Source organism: Pseudopipra pipra, chromosome 12 (genome assembly GCF_036250125.1).
Source record: "Pseudopipra pipra isolate bDixPip1 chromosome 12, bDixPip1.hap1, whole genome shotgun sequence".
NCBI lineage: Eukaryota > Metazoa > Chordata > Aves > Passeriformes > Pipridae > Pseudopipra > Pseudopipra pipra.
Window position 1 is genome coordinate 17,158,739 of NC_087560.1, and position 16,909 is coordinate 17,175,647.

The 16,909-nt window shown below is 41.4% G+C and overlaps 1 long non-coding RNA gene across 1 annotated transcript in view; it reads left to right on the forward strand.

Moving 5' to 3' along the window:
* The window catches only part of LOC135421013 (uncharacterized), a 400,285-nt gene that overhangs the window by 356,261 nt on the left and 27,115 nt on the right, over window positions 1-16,909 (forward strand). The gene's annotated exons all lie outside the window — the stretch shown is intronic.

The window sequence follows — 16,909 nt, forward strand, 5'->3', positions numbered from 1 at the left end:
TCAGTCTGACCTCTCTGAGTGATAAATAGTGAGTTCACATTTCACCCTGATCCTTCCTGAACCTGCCCCCTTGCAGAGGGCTCGGCGTAGGAGGGGTCAGGGCCCTCGTGGGCATGCAAAGGTGTGATAAAAGGAGAGAAGTTCTTGTGCTCTCTCTCCCTCGCTCCCTTCCTCATTACATTCACACGGGTCAGCGTTGTCTGACTCCTCAGCAGACAGAAGAGCAAGAGGCATTTCCAAGCGATAGTTCCTGTTCTGCCACCTGCCTGCCATGTGCTCTTTAGCAACTTACCTCATGTCTGCTGGTCTGCTGATCTATAAAACACAGTGCAAAGGCAGCCTCATGGAAGAATAGTACAAATGCTCAACCTGTTAAATATCTCACTGAGAAGCCAGTGCATTCAACTATTTTGGATACCTCAATACACAGAACTTGCCAAAAATAAAATCCCATGAATATCTGTTTGAGGCGGATTTTTAGTGCAACTTAGCGAGACAGAAAGCACTGCTGGCTGTCTGCAGTCGGAAGGGCAGTCTCCTGACATTCTGTGCTATATCCTAACAACATCTTCCTTCGAGCTAGAAATCAGTGCTGCATTCATTTTTTCTGTTGTAGTTCCTTTAAATTCTTAAACTGGATCAGAACCAATGCTTTTTCTTGTGGCAGCAGGGGGGTGATTTAGTTAATGCTGGGCTCGGGTGCCAAATCATGAGTTCCAACTTATTCCTATCAGTGGCCATTCATCACCAAACTTGGGGGAGTGAGGCAGAAATATAAGCACACTGACAATTTGCCAGAATGATTTCAGACCTGGCATTTAAGAGTTCCTGTTGTAGTTGTTCTTTTGACATGTCTCCTAATTTGCTTCCATCTTGAAGACACTCACTGCTCTAAGTCTTAAACAATCTTCATCTGGGAATGGGACTCAGCAGCAGGAACAGGGGGGCCTTATCCAAGGGTAAGGTTGCAGAAGGGCAGACAAACCTCCTGACTTCTGCGTCATCAGCAAACATAAATGTGCCTGTGGTGATGCTCTTCTATTGGCTTTGCCTCTCACATGGGAGGAGAAGGCAAAAAGCAATATGCATTATTGATCAGAACGTGCAGGTGAATGAAGATGGACAAGGGTAGGTCACAACTTTATTAACTCCATGTAGCCAGCACTTGCACGGATCCAAGGCTGAGTTATGCTGTCTTGATATCCTGGATCTCAAAGAATAGTGATCCACGGATCCAACCACTCTTCCAAATCCTTCACCACCAGCTGTGAACATGGTACCAGAAAGAGGCTGTGCCTACAAAGACATGAAGACTTCTTTGATGCCATAGGCACAGATTCCAGCAGCAGTTTCCAAGGCTGCCTGTGTTGTGGGAGCCAGTCTCTCCTGCATCAGCCACAAAATAAGAGCCATGACTGAGCTGAAGTGCTGGGACAAGAGATGTACACTTGTCCCTCATGAACACAGTGATGGATTAGCTGCCAGCTCTCTCTTACCCTTCCCACACACACAGCAAAGCAGAAGAACCTGCTGGTAACCCACACTGTCCCATTACCATTTTTGGCTGTTGGCTTTACTCGTGTGCTAAACATCCTTCCTGTGCACTCCTGTGAGAGTCACTCACCACAGTAACCAGAAAATCAAGAAACACAAAAGCTGCAGAAAAACCAAGCTGAACACAACCAAGGTGGAGCAAGTGCTGTTTCAGCAGAGTGCAGGGTACTACAGTGGAGTCACAGATACCCTCTCCATGTAGTGCCAGTGAATAACTAAGTCTGTGAATCCTCTGGATGGTATTTAATTGCCTCTGAATAGATTGCAGCTCTGAGATTCATTTGCTCTTCACTATGAATCACTGAAACATCTTCATGGTCACAAATGTTCACAGCAAAACTGTTCAGAGAAGTATTTTGCTTATTGATAGGCAGAAATCCAAGAGACTTGTTTTAGTTTTCATTCTCACTCAATCCACAGGTTACAAAAGGTTTTCTCTTCTGTTGCAAGGTGTTCCCCTCTCCCACATTGGTGTGACATTATGACATTAGTCTGGCAGAAATGACATTAGTCTGTGCTCCTTCTCAAAGTTTTTATATTAAGATTGGTATCACTAGCAACATCCTTGAAGAGTTGAAAAGAAAACCAAACATGGACAGATAGTTAGAGTACAATAGTATTTAAGATAAATGAGTTTACATCTTGGACTAAAATCCAGACATATTAATATGTAATGGATGTGTGCACATCTGTGGGTATGACCAGAACCTTTAAATCTGAAGTACATGAAGAAAAGGAATAGAAATGCTCTCATGGAAACTGTTAGGCTATTTCTGCTTGGTTATTCCCAGTACTTAGGATTTGAAAATTTCTACTAAATTTTGAGTAGACTTGACATGGCATCATTGCTACCAAATAAATTTGGAGCAGGGCATCCCAAAAATATGTAAATTGAAGTACCAGATTTAGAGCCTGTGTTTGCTCCTTCCAAATAACACAACTTGCATGTATATAGAAAAAAAATGCACTGTTTGGATGTAAAGTAAAGAGGAATATATAGAGGAAGGCCACAGCACAGCCTTGCCTGATGTGGCCCAGTGCTCTGGCTCCAAAGAGCTTTGATAATGACTTAGTAAAAAATAGTGATCTGTGCTTTGGGGAAGCATTTTCTCCCCAAGCCAGCCAGCAGTAACCTTGTCCTAGAAAACATGAGGATGTGCTGCTCTTGTAAAGTTCCACTCTTCATTTTTTGATGAATTTTTAAGTCAGGGAAATGCCACTTGAATGCCCTTGAAAATCTTCTTGGGACATCTTTCTTCTTCATTCTTCCATTCATTCCATATCTATCTGTATAATTCCACCTGTTGGTCCTAAAGGCTCAATATGACTAGCAACAGACCAAGTTTCTTTCAAAATTTCTCCTTTAACTTAAGCCATTTTTTCCTAGGAAAGTATCAAAACCTACCTTCCAAGCCCATTTGAATGGGTAATAGAACTAATAGGGAAATGGTTTGTATTTATTTTTAAAACAACCCCCTGAGTATCACATTTTGTCAAAGCTAACATTGAAACATTGCAAGTGTCAAGTTTATGTCTGTACCCAGTCATGATGTCTGAGCAGGTTTCAAGGTCTCAGCCTGCCAAAGACTGACACACACACTTAACTTTATGCACTGGAATCTTTCCCTGACTTCATGCAGACATCTCTGTGGGATCAAGGCCGGTATTTGTGCAGATACATTAGCTGTCTCTCCAGCATCTCTGTTATGTCAGCCAGTTCTGCTTCTGTTGTGGTGATTTTTATTAATTGGCTACTAGGGAAGCAGAGTAAAGTATCCATAAAGAATACAGGGGGAAATAGGAGATAGAGGAGATGGAAGAGTGTAATAAGAGAAAGGACAAACTTCGTCTTGAGGTGGAGGCTGAATCCATTTGCCTTGGAGTCAGTGACAGGACGTTTCCACCAACACTCTCTTCTCTGAACAAAACTGATTGTTTCTCACCATATGCCAACAAATTCCTGCTACACATCACTTCTCTTCCCTTACCTGTCTCCTGGCCTCTAATAGTCACGTTATGTCCCATAAAAACACACAAACAAATACAGAACACATCACAAAGCAAAAGCTGTTTCCATGCAATAAGTTTATCCCAGGATGTATCAGTGACAGCTCCAGAGCAGAAATTTACAGCCAGTTTGAGGTGCTATCAGCATGCCAGGACTAAAAAGGGACCAAATGAGCCACGGTGTGAGGGAGAAGATGTCAGCCCAGACACAGCACACAATATTCCTGGGATAAAGAAACAATGCAGAAACCAGCAGTGGGTAACAGATGAGGTATTAGGCCTCGTGGGGAGAAGACAAGGACTTAAATCAAAAAGACATCCTGATGAGACTGGATGTAAGCTGAGCACACAAGCCCCCGACGAGGGATATGAGAGGTGGTTAGAGGAAACACTGCAGGAATTCATCCATAGTGAGCAGTGCAGGAGTTGGAGCAACAGGACGGGAGAGGTGGATGCGAGGGGACTTTTCAGTGCTGTCAAGGAAATTGGCCAAACGCTCCCTCCCGGAGGCAGTGTCATCAGGGCAGCACATGGCAAACTGAAAAATAGAAAGTAGGAAAGTAATGGAAAAAAGAGACAGGAATATTTTAAGAATCTTAGCTTTTGCTAAGTTTCAGAAAAAGTCTGTGGACAGTCTGGGATTTCAAGCCTAATCTTTGGAGTCAGTGCAGGCCACGAGCTCATCTCTCGCTTTCATATTTTAGTAATTTCTTCTGATGTTGTAATGTGAAAAGATTTTTATATTTAAAATATTTAAAATATTTATCCTATTAACATGCTGCAAAATAGTCAATAATTTACATATATTTACATCTAATGTTCATTTATAGGCAGACAAATCTAAATTTATCAGTGTGTGTGCATATGGCTGTAACATATGATTAATACACTGTCAGCATAATCTAACGGCTCAGAACCATCAGTTGTGCAAATAGGCCTTTCTAGCCGTGTTTCCTACTGCTATTTAACCTTTCTCCTTCCCTTCCTCCCCCCTTTCACAGTCTGTCTAACCCACCCTCGCTTCAGTACCCTGCCTTAAAAATAGCAGGCAAGGTCTGTGCAGTGGCCATTCTTTTTATACATATTTCACAATGACTAAAACATTAGGGGATCTCTTCTCTGGGGCTTTTGGATATGAGAGGAGTAGAAATTAACAAATATGTTCCTTTCTCCCAGAAATCTTAATATGTAACTAATAAAAATGAGTCCTCTAAAGTAAAGCCCTTGATTCACTGTCCAGCCTTGGGCATCAAATATCTTAATGTACCATTCCTGGCACACTAAAAGTCCTTTTTGGTCTAGGACTCTGTGCCATCTTCCTCCTGTCCACCAGAACAAGCACTTGGCCTCATCACACAGCACCTGCAACGGCCCAAGCAGATGATGCCATGGCACGTTGATCCAGTGGAGAGACTCATGGGAGCCTGGCCACAGAGCCATCCCAAATAACTTCCCAGATCTCTTAGCTGGAAAGGAGCTGAGCTGTCAAAGTCCAGCCCCAGCTATCCACAGTAGGGGTTCTGTTTCCAATAATCCTTCCCAAGCATGGAAGATTAGGTTTGTTCCTGGAGCAGAGATGTCCAGCATACACATGAGTAATGGCTGTATCATTGCAGTGCTGACTTGCATTTCATGATGCAATATATTTTCCATGCTTTATGGCCCAATCCTGAATTTTTTATTTGATGTGAGTGATTCTTCATCCTCAGAATAGTCCTGTTGACTTCACAGGACTCTCTGGACTCCCCATGAAAGTGAAGTTTATGGTCTCACTCATGTTTCTCCTTTATGGCCCAAAGCACCGAGCTGACCTTCCAGGAGGTTCTGTGCTGTTGTGAGCAAAGCAGTTGTTTTTCCTCTGGTTTTCTCTCAGGATACTTGCTTCTCTCCCAGCAGCTCTGAAGTAGGCAAGGCAATCCTTATGGTATGCACTAAACACTTCCAGACTGCCTCGACCAGGGACAGACACCTGTCTTATTTCACACGTTCTGCTTCCTGAAACCCCTGCTTGGATTTACACCCTGGGAAATTGCTCAATTTATGGAGGCTTAATTTCCCTCCCATTTGGAGCCCTATCCCTGTGTTTTGTCCAGTGTATGAGAACTGAAATACTACTGTAGTTTCTTTCTGTCAGCCACTGTTTTTTTGGTGACAAGGCAACAAACCCACCACCTGAAAATGCCCAGACCATGCTTCAGTTCATTCCTGTTAATTAATTCCTTGCACACCACCATGTTGAAAGCCATGGACCTCTCTAGATCTGATCCCTCTGTCTAAGGAACTAAAATATTAAACTGAGAATTCATGAGAAGCTTTCAGAAGGATACCAGCTTTTCATCCCCTCACTTCACTTCCTATCTCCATTCCTTGGCACTCTCAGTATGGCTTTGTCTTTTCAATCCATAGATAGTTTTGTTCCATTGTCAAATTATTAGACTTCTTTCCTCAAAAACAGTCCTAACCTATGATTAAAAAAAAAAGAAAAAGGAAAACTAAATGGTTCAAGTTTTCAGCAGTAAAGTATTTGATAAAAATAAGGGGTTTTTTTTCTGTGAGACACACTGTTCACTAAACTTTCCTTTATTTGAAAAATCAGGTTTCCATCAAAAATGTTTCCATCAGAGAGTTTTTCTCCCAGGCTTTTATTCAGTGTGCAGCCCTGCTAACAGTTACTGAGGTGCAACATCTGTTGACTTCAGTCAAAGTTGCACCCCAGTAATTGAAAGCAGAATTGGGTCTGTTCTTTGTAAGGTGTGTTGAATGGACAAAATCTTGCATTGACTGAAGTGTTAGTCTTAGCAGTAAGTGATCCTCTAATTTAATCCTCCACTCTATTCATGTCTCAGATACAAAATGTTTAATAAACTGCAGCTTAATGGTAAGGCTGAGTTACCCATCAGCATATTTCTCAGCCAAAATTGTAGAGTAAACTACCCTCAATAGTAGGTTTATGTTACCATTTACATTACTGGGTAAAACCTAAATTGGAGTTTTTATGTATTATGTGTTACTTACATAATACACCATATAAGTAGGTTTATTCTCTCAGCTTCCTCCATTTTCATGTTGGATGTTGCTTGATTGTACTTATTACTGATAAATTATGATTGCTATTTTTTTCTTTTATATACTTCATGTATCCATGCAAACGGATTTTGCATCCAGTGTGTGATACAAAAAAATCCTGTGATACAAAAAAAAAAAATCTCCCCAAACCTATAATTTAGGGGGGGGGCTCTGGTACAGCTTCATTTAGATCCCAGACATACTTTATCATTCCTGGACTCAAACTTACCTTTCATGTGTCTCATACCACACAGAACAAGCCTTACATTTATATTTGTATGTTGTTTCTTCCCCACCAGAGCAGGTGAAGTATATATATTCAACATATGACAACTTTTAAAAACATGAGTATGTGTATATACTTTTAATTATACATTTAAATCTAAGTTGCACTTTTATTTGTGTGCTAATGACTGGATCCTTTCTTGTGGTTCTTTAGTCTTAAATAGCTTTGTGCTTGATACAGTTCATCAATAGAGTTCCAGTTCCTACTCTAACTTTTTTGCTACTAAGAAACTTCTTATATAAAATGTTCATATGTACTAGAAAGGTATGTTTTATGAATGTATTTCCTCCGAGAGATACTCAGAAGCAAAACTGATGTCACCTGCACTATATTTGCAGCCAGCACTTGATATACCAAGTGTCTGCAAGTCAAGAAAACCCACCGAAATACTTTTGCAGAATAATGCATTAAAGTTTGAATAGAGGGGGGAAATACACTTATATATCCATTTTTATGAAACTAAATAATTTTTGTTCTTGTTTCTCAAAAATTTTGGCAAGAATAGAAAAGTTCTCAAAGAATTGCAAATTTATTGAAAGTTTAAATAACTTCTGTTTAAGTGAAACTACTTTATTTTGAAGTTACAAAGATCTTATGCCTGTTAGAAACATTTAAATAAAAGCAAAGTTGTGGTCTCATTACATGCCAAAAATATTTATGTATAATCTTTAAGCCAAATTAGTGGTGTTGCTCAGGAGAATTAAGTTTTATAAGCATCTGAAACATGAAGCCTTTGTGTTTTGTACTTAGATTTTTGCCAACAGCAGTTTTGTACTAGTCCAATGAGAGACCTCACTGCTAATGACATTTGAAATTAAGCAAACAAAATATTTATTATCTAATTCATTATAAATTTTAATCACCAGCTGTAGCAGCATAGATATTCACAGGTGTTTTTAAAAGTCTTGACCTGTTTTGAATGAATGATAAAAAAATATTCATATCTTTCTAACGATCTTTTGTCTTAAATTCTTCCAGCAAATTATTTCTGTGAGCAATTGATTTCCAAAATCTCTGTAACACAATTCTACTGGACCCCAGCGTGTTACCCCAACTATTATTTGGGCTCTTAAAATCTTACATCAATAGGCAAACACACGAGTCTAATATGCAGAAATCATGCTGTGGTGTTAATACTGATAGAAAACAATGTAGGTGGTACAATAGCATGGAACAATTCCCTGGACCATTTAAAGCTGATTAAATTGTGTTGATCAATCATTCTAAATAACGGAGGAGGAACAAAACGGAATACTGTGAGGAACGAGGATGGGGCATAATTTTTCAGCAAGAAAAGCTTTCCTGGCTTAGCATGAAAATATAATGTGTTAACAGAGTCTTAAAATCAATATACCATGAATTAGCAGTCAGCAGAGAACAGCCAGATGACAAGGGGAATATGATTCATTTCTTAGAATGACTAAGATCTCAGGCAGCTCGTTGAGCGGAATATTTGGAGACTGTGAATAGAGTTAAAAGAAATTCCTTTAATTTGATCGGGAAGTGTGTTTATGACAGACGTAAAGCACTTGAATTCTACTGAGGATTTCCTCTTGTGCCGCAGTCTTCCTGACTCTGCTCTTTACAGCTCTTTGAGTACTGACTGCTGAGCCAGACAAGCCAGTCCTTACACCTTCATGCATGGAAATGAAGTTTCCAGTTCTAGACCAGTAATTAGATAACCCAGCACTCAAAATGTAACGATAATGAAGTGAAAAGGAAAGGATCCCTCAATAATCAGATCCTTTTCAGGCATTTAAAAGAAAATGCATTTTGATGGTTTTCCAAAGACACTCAGCTGCCTTATTCTACCTCTTTCCTTTCTTTCATTTCAGCTTAAAAACTATAGTTTTTTCATTAGACAAACAACATCCATAGGTGTTCTGGATGCAAACGAATGTGGATTGCCTTAATATGGGAAGTGACAGCCCCTGGCATTTGTCTGAATATTAATGCTGAATCAGATGGAGAAATCATTATGGCTGATGGTTTTGGTTATTAAGTTTAAAATGTCAGAAGCCTGACTTTAAGTTTTCATGACAGCAACAAATTTTTTTTTTAAGTTTTTTAATGCTTAAGTTTCAATTCAAATTCAAATTTCCACTTCTTTTTTTGTCTTATTTTTTGGGCTTTCAGACTGTTCAGGAACTTTTATTTTTGGTGGGTTGGGAGAAATCTGAAATCCACTTTGAGCTGGTAGCAAAGTCGTGCTGTCTGTTGTTGCAGCTGAACACTTTTGCTTTTTGTGCTATCAGCCTCTGTCTCTCTCTTTCTCCCGGGATCATATAGGACAATATTTTCAGTGGAGCCCATGGCCAGCTTTTTGAGCCTGGGCCAGATTTCCAGAGCTGCATCCTGCAGATCCCATTGTTTACAGACAGACATTCAACAAAGCCCTCAAGCTGTTGAGTCCTTTTAAAAACCTGGCCACATATTTCTGTGTTGGCTTTGGATGTAAAAACTGGGCACTGATGCTTTACGGTTGAGCTCTTCTGCCATTTCTGACCTTAGAGGACGTGTCTGGTGGTGTTCATCAGGACTGGAAGCCAGCAGAGTTTGGAAGTCTGAGCAGACTCATCTGGTGTGGAAGTGGGTCTTGGAAGACACTAAAATACTTTGGCATGTGACTGGTTCTCATCAATGAAAGGTGTGTTCGTGTGTCCCATGCAGTAATGCTCACACAGCAAAACAAAATGTAGGCTCAAGCCACCTCTGTTAAACTCTGGATCAAAAGTGCCTCTCTTAATTTCTAAGGCACATATTTTCCTTCTTTATCAAAGTGCCACCTCTTAGAGACCTCCTGGTTCTGCAAGTTCTGTAGAAAACCTCCCTGAGTCCTTCAACGAAACAGGTGTGAAGGTCAGATTTAAAGAGAGGGATGAGCTTAAGCTCAGAGGGAAGCATTCCCAATGGAACAGAGGAGAATGAAGGGCTCCTTGTGCAGAGTCTTGAGAGATGCCCATGCCTGGCAGCAGAAAGGAGTATGAGATGAAGCATCTGCTGAGAACAGGGAGGGGAATTCTGGATGTCTGTCAGAGACTAATAACTCGGTAACCTCGGTAGGAAGCCTGATATGTACAACCATAACAGCAGGAATCTTCAGCACAGGCACTGTGCTTTTGAGCATGGGTCTCTCATCCCTCAGCCATCCCATGCTGAGCCTCCTGCCTTACAAACTGGACTCACTTTGCTTGGAGTGAGATCCAGCATGGGATCCAGCCACAGACACTCTCACACCAACACTTCTTCAAACCCCACTGGTTTTGCTGTGAGTGGTAGCAGGTCCCCAAACCGTAAATCCTCCAGGGCAGGGCCCATGGATGCTCCACACATGCAGAATGTCAGCTACACTTTCGGGGTAACATACTCAGAAGCACCAAAGTGACTTAGAAGCTGAAGTCCCCAGCAGTTTCAACTGCTGTGCAGCCTCTAAATTGCTTTGACTTTCAGGAAGACTGAAGCTATTCAGATGTTTACTCACTTCTAAAAACATTCCCGCTGCTGTTTAACAAATACAGTATATTCCCTCTTTGGGGTGGTACAGTGAGTTAACAGCCTAGCTCTCTTGAGTAAGGCAGAGGAGAACTGAAGGCTCGTCTCCTGCTCACATCTTTGATTTTGGCAGAAAATGTGCAGGATTTTTTTCAGGACTTCTGAAGTTTGTTGTTCACGTGCATGTTCCCCATTTTGATTCTGTTTCTCCCCCCTCAACACTTTTAATTTGGTTGGGGGAGAGAGCAGAGAATGGCTTTTTCTTTCCCATTTATTGTGGCAGAAAATGGGGGATGGAGACCAGCTTTCTTCGACTCTTATATTCAAAATAGCTATAAATAATTAGTTACAGGGACCTAGCTTCCCCCTCCTTTTAAGGCCTAATTTAAGTTCTTTATCAAAATGATTTAAAATGCCTTTCTCAGTGGGAAACTATATTTCAGAGCTTTTATTTATTAGACTTCTCAAAAAGTGTGTTTTTAATGCACATCCTGACTTTCTGCCAAAACTCTCCACTGTAACATTGGGACTGGAACAACCCTTTGTATAGGGAGTTATATTTATTGGATTTTTACATATTGATACAGAGCATTCATCTAAATAAATCATACATAGAATTGGCACATAAATCTCCCAGTGTTCACTACTCACTATACTATATTACTATCTTGACAACCTTCCCTCAAATACAGAAAAACTTTCCTTTTGGTGTACTCTTTTCTAGTCCTCTTGGTCATTGTTGCTGTGAGCTGTGCAGTTTGGACTGGGGATTGTGTTTTATGAGGTAGGGGCAGGACAACATCACTGCATTTTGAAGGAGGGCAAACAGCCTCAAACTCTGCAAAATGTTTGAGTTTCATAAGGTAGCAAAGCAAAGGCAGATTTCACGGTAGATGGTTGAATATCCAAATATTTTAGCATGATGAGCCCATTATGGCACTGAGAGGGTATTACGTTCCTCTGGTTTAAAAAGTGCAACATTTCTCTTGCTGAATGCCTGGTTTGAGGAGTACAGTTTGCTCCAGCAGTTTCAGGACTCCCAGACTGAGTGTGTATGTGTGTGTGTGTGTGTGTGTGTGTGTGTGTAGGTTGGACACATCCATTCCAGGACAGCCTCTATCCTCCTCCCAAATTGTTTCCTGCTTTCTGAGCAGATGTTGCATATGAGACAGTCTGGCCCTAATTACTTTAAGCAAATACAAACCCCTAAACCAAGTCATGGACAGGGACAATTCAGTGTAACCTTCTGGCAGTTCACACCAGCAGAAGCTCTGCCTGTCTGTGTTTTGAATCCCTCTCATCCCAGGGATGTGACAGCCTTCTCTAAAAACTCAAGTTCAGTCTTTCCCAGTGATGGTTTAAATGTGGCTTTCCAAAGGGATTTTGTAGTTCTGGGCCCATCACTCCAGAGGACTCTGACAAGAGGGCTCTGACATTCAGGCAGTACTCTTGAAAGTTCAGAGTTTGGAAAGTCAGAGCTCTGTAAGAAATCATTACAATAAAAGGTAGAACAGATTCTAGCAGGTGTTCAGTCACCCAGCATGGTGCCACTTAGAGGCAGAAGACCTTAAAACAACCAGCAAGATGTCTGCAGAAGAAGCCTCAGCACTCTGTACCCTGTCATTTGAGGCCTTTCATCTGGGGTACATTTGGCTGCGTTTCAGGCTGGGTCAGTGCTCAGCCTGGGCACTGCAGATGTGGCTCAGCTCAGGTGATGTGTGGAAAAGGGCTTCCTTGTGCAGTGCACAGATTAGAGTCAGGCCTCAGGAAGCACCTGGGGCTGACAGCTTCCATTGAACTCTCCTGTGTAACCAACCCCTGCTCGGGGCGGTGAGGGTTGGATGGTGCAGACAGGCCTGTTCGGCTCTTCCAGTCCCCTTCAGGAGATCAGGTTTGGAAGAGACTCTGGTCACAGCCTTGTGGGTCCCAGGGTCCAACCTCCTCCAGGACAGCAGCCAGGGAAGGTGAGAGGGCCAGTGATGACAGCAGGGATGAAGTGACCAGTAGCATGTATCATTATAGTGTCCCCTGCTCCAAGGACCTCCAAGCTACAATATTTTTTCTCTAGTTAAATTAGAAATAGCAATGCTACAGCTCCACGTTTAGATGATCAGTTCAGAGATCTTACGTGGCCACAACTTCTACCCAAACAGTCTCTTGGTGTGAGATCAAGCCCACAACTCGGCTTGATCCTTTTAACTGTGTGAGGACCACAGGCATCATTTCTTCAGTAGAAGAAAATAGAAGGAATCCAATTAAATGCTAAGATAATTTTCCTGATTGAAAAACCAATCTTTTATGAGGATGCTTCATTTAGAAATGGGGAAACTGAGGCACGAAGGCACAGTGACCTGCAGGAGGCCATCAGTGACACTGCTGTCAGCATTCACCTCTGACTGGTGTCCAGCTGTCACCATCTCCAGGATCTGTCATTGCAAGCATGTTTGGGGAAGAAAGCAAACACAGAGATCCTCCTCTTTCAAAAACCCTTCTTAAAATGCCCTACCAGTACAGACTATTCCTAAAGGAGAAGGGGATACTCCAGCTCTGCTTACTGTCAAAATGTCTCATGTCAGCAGATCATGGGTAACTCTGTCAGGCCTTCCTCTGGCCAACTCTGTTTGTAAAAAGGTGATAGATTTGGAGAACGGCTTTAAAATGCCAGAGGGCAGAATTAGGTTAGACAACTAAGAAATTCTTCCCTGTGAGGGTGGTGAAGCACTGGCACAGGTTGTCCAGAGAAGTTGTGGATGCCTCATCCCTGGAAGTGTTCAAGGCAGGTTGGACAGGGCGTGGAGCAACTTGGTCTAATGGAAGGGGGGGTTGGAACTATATGATTTTTAAGGTCTCTTCCAACCCAAGCCAGTCTATGATTCCTTGACCACTGGTAATTTTAATGAATGATGGCTCTGACATTTTCCCTATTATATTCAAATATATTGTTTATCATCTACCTTAAAAAAAAAATCACAAAATGGCAAAATTCTTTTAAAATACATGTAAACTTGCCTCAGAAGAACAAATTTGCTTGGATGGTAAACAAGGGTTTGTTTTGACTTTTTTTATTTTTTTACTTGAAACCTGTGTGCACGTCAGAAAATATTTCCGTGTACTTTCAAGAATAATTGAAGCATATGTACCCAAAATGTAATACTTTTCATAATGGTTTCAGACTAAATTATCCATTATATGGGACTAACACATAAAAGCCTTCCTCTACATCAAGTGATAGATCAAAGGGAGGAACGATGGCTTGTCCACATGCACAAGCCACACCTCTCAGATTCTGAGAACAAGGATATGCCGTCTGCATTTTAACTACATCTCCATGACATGAAACAGTATTCCTGCGTCTCCTACTGCGGGAGAGTCAGGTAGTCCTGGCTACAAAGATTTCCTTTTACATTTCTGTCCCCCTTTTTTTTTTTTTTTTGTTCCATCATACAGATGACATTTCAGTGACTAGTTCTGGGTGAGTCTAATTTGAAAACTAAACCTTTCTCAGTTCCTCCCAAGGCGGTGGGGGAACCTGTCAGGAGGAAGTGATTCTCAGCCCTTTGGTGGTAAATCTGTGAACCAAAATCCCGGTCCTGCAGCCTGGGGGGTGGGTGCTGGTGGAGATGTGCTCCTGCACAAATCCCAGCAGCTTCAGCTGGCTCAGCACGAGGAGTGATGTGTTCCTGTTCCTGTTTTCCCGCCACTGGTTGGAGCATGGAGTTGAGCATCAGACCCTTCCTCTCTTGTCTGGCCAGTTTGTTGAACTCTGATGAATTTAAAACTTTCTGTGCTTCGTTTTTCTGTCTGCACAATTAATCTAGTAATATTTCCATCCTGGTAGGAATTCTTAATTGCTTTGTCTACCTAAAATCCTTTCCTTCAAGTCGATGATGTGAGGGAGACAATTCCTGAGCATTACTGCTGGTGCTGGTAAGCACTAATGGATCACTTTCAGATAGGGATCCAACTTTTGGAGAATTTTGTTGTGAGTTTTTCTCAGTATCTCTTCATCAGTAATAAGAAATACAAACGTACTGGTTTAGTGGCATGATTAAAGATGTTTGTGTTTGGAATTTGACTGCAGTAGGAGACTGAAGATGTATAGCTTCATTTAAGTGCATGTCTAGATCCAGTCTCCCAGCCAGTAGATTGGATGTTAGCCCAATTATTCCCATTAGGGTCTAGTTTCCAAGCACTGATGTACTGCCATGAACAGGGAATAAAGTTCCTTGAAATACTCTACCCTTGCTGAAATGTAAAGGTACCTTTTATTGTTGTCATGGCTGCTAAAAATGTGAAGTGCATTGGGGAAGTGCTGAGTTGAGGCACCAGAAGAAGAGGCTGTGATCATGGAAAGGCTGAAACTTCTCCTCTGATCATTTCTGACAGCTCAGAGTGGTTCTTCCACAATTGGAACCACTTGTGTTGCTTATTAATATAATGAAACTTATCCTCCAGCAAAAACAGAACCAACGGTTGACACAGGAGTGGAGGGAGAGGCTGAAACCTGATCTGTTTAGGGGTCTCTTAAAGATGATGGAAGACTAATAAAATCCAGTCTGCTTCCTACCTTCACTACAAGTCCCACTCCCAGCCTGTCCTCACGAGCTAAAGTGGAATAATGGCTCCTTCCAGAGCCAAGACAACCCCCTGTTCTGTTTGAGGTACCAGTACAGGTGAACAGCCTCTAATGGTATTTGGCACCAGGGCCCGTTTTGGTACCTTCCCTAATCTGTGAAATTCCATATTTTGATTCCAATGGGTGCTGGATGAAGCCGCTAAAATGCCTCTTATTTCTTCAGGATTACACTTTTATTGGTCAGGTTTTGGGGTTTTTTATATAATTATTTTTGGAGCTAAAAAATGTTTCTACAGTACTTCAGAAAACCTCAGTGTTTGGTACATCTTCATCATGGAGATAAACATAAGAACAGAAAAACATTCATTTTTCCATTGGCAGTGGATTAGAGAAACAGTCAAAATTCTGTATTTAATAAGACTGCTCAACACCAAGGAGGGCGATCATGACATGGAGTGAAAAAAAAAATACTATAATGATCAAAAAAAGACCCAAAAAACCCCAAACCTGAGGTCTTCTGGTTTTTCAAGAAGTAGGAAGGAAAGCAGCTAAACAGAACTGTAAGGGTAAGCAGGGCAAAATGTCAGAGTTGATTTAACTCATTACATTTAAGTGGAAAATAAGGGATGAAAGTTTAGTTTAAGAAAAATTAAGGAAATACCCAAGAATGAGTTTACAAAGTGCAATATTTTCTCTCAAAGCCGTAGGGTTAGCAGGTTGGTATCCAGCATCTGTGACTGATTAGGGGCATTTGAGATGGCAGGTGGCTTTAGGAAATGGAAACCTTACAGGGCTTTACAAACACTTTCTGCAGTTAGGCAAAGTTATTTGATTTATTCTCGCTGGTTCTCATTGCATAGCCTGGTTTAAAATCTATCAACTTGTCTTAATCCATGTTAATATTTTCTTATAGACACAGTGTTGTGGAAATTCTCCAATTGGATTCTTTAGAGTTGCCCTGGAGAATAATAGAGGTACTCGGTTTACACCACTGAGGGCCGTGTTAAGGTGAGGAACATAAATCATGGCATTTAAAAATGCCAGCCAAATCTTTTAGATAGTAATGAGATCAAGAACCAGATCTGATCATATTTGCTCCTGACAATTTTAAAGAGACCTATAATTCCATGTACTTCCCCTCTGTGTGGTCACACTGAAATTGCCTGTCTATATTAAGAAGCCAAAGCCCCAAAAAACTCCTCAGCAGAGTGAAGGCTGCAGTGGGGTTGATCCATTGATGAGTGTCACACCATTGGAATATCAGCAGGAAAAGGCAAACCTGTATCTATTCTTTCCTCTGATCCACAGGCCACGAGCCCCACTGAGGCCGTGCAAGAGGCAGGACCACAGGACAGCTTATGGTTCTCCTCTTTGGGTTTGGATGGGAACCAAAACTTATCTCTGGGAAGAAGTATTTGGAAGAGAGACTGAAGAAAAGAAAGTAAACCCCCTAGGAAATGGCTGGAGCTGGTTCACAAGTTCAAGCCAACACACAACAACTGGCTCCTTAAAAAATGATAATAATAGGTAAAACAGAATTCGCAGCTGTGAGTGGTGCAGCCATAAGATGATTCAGGGCAGGTGAAGCTGAAACTCTCAATTAGCCTTCCCAAATAGCATTCCTGGGGAATAATAACTCAAGGAGAAAATACTGCAGAAGCCCCAGTACAGGTTTGTTATTACTAGAGAAGAAAAATCAGTGTTTGGCCAAACCTTTCCATTATCTGATATCGTAAAACCAGTCCTGCAGTGCTGTCTGGGATGTTCAAACCTCAGCACTTGTCCAGATCCATTTCCAGCTATGGACTGTGTGTCTGTGTGTGTGTTCTTCTGCAGATTTATTTTAAATTGCCCTTCCTGAAGTTGTCCAGCATCCTGATTTATAGGATTTTACTAAGCTTCATGTAGCCTTTTCTTTTCTTTACTAA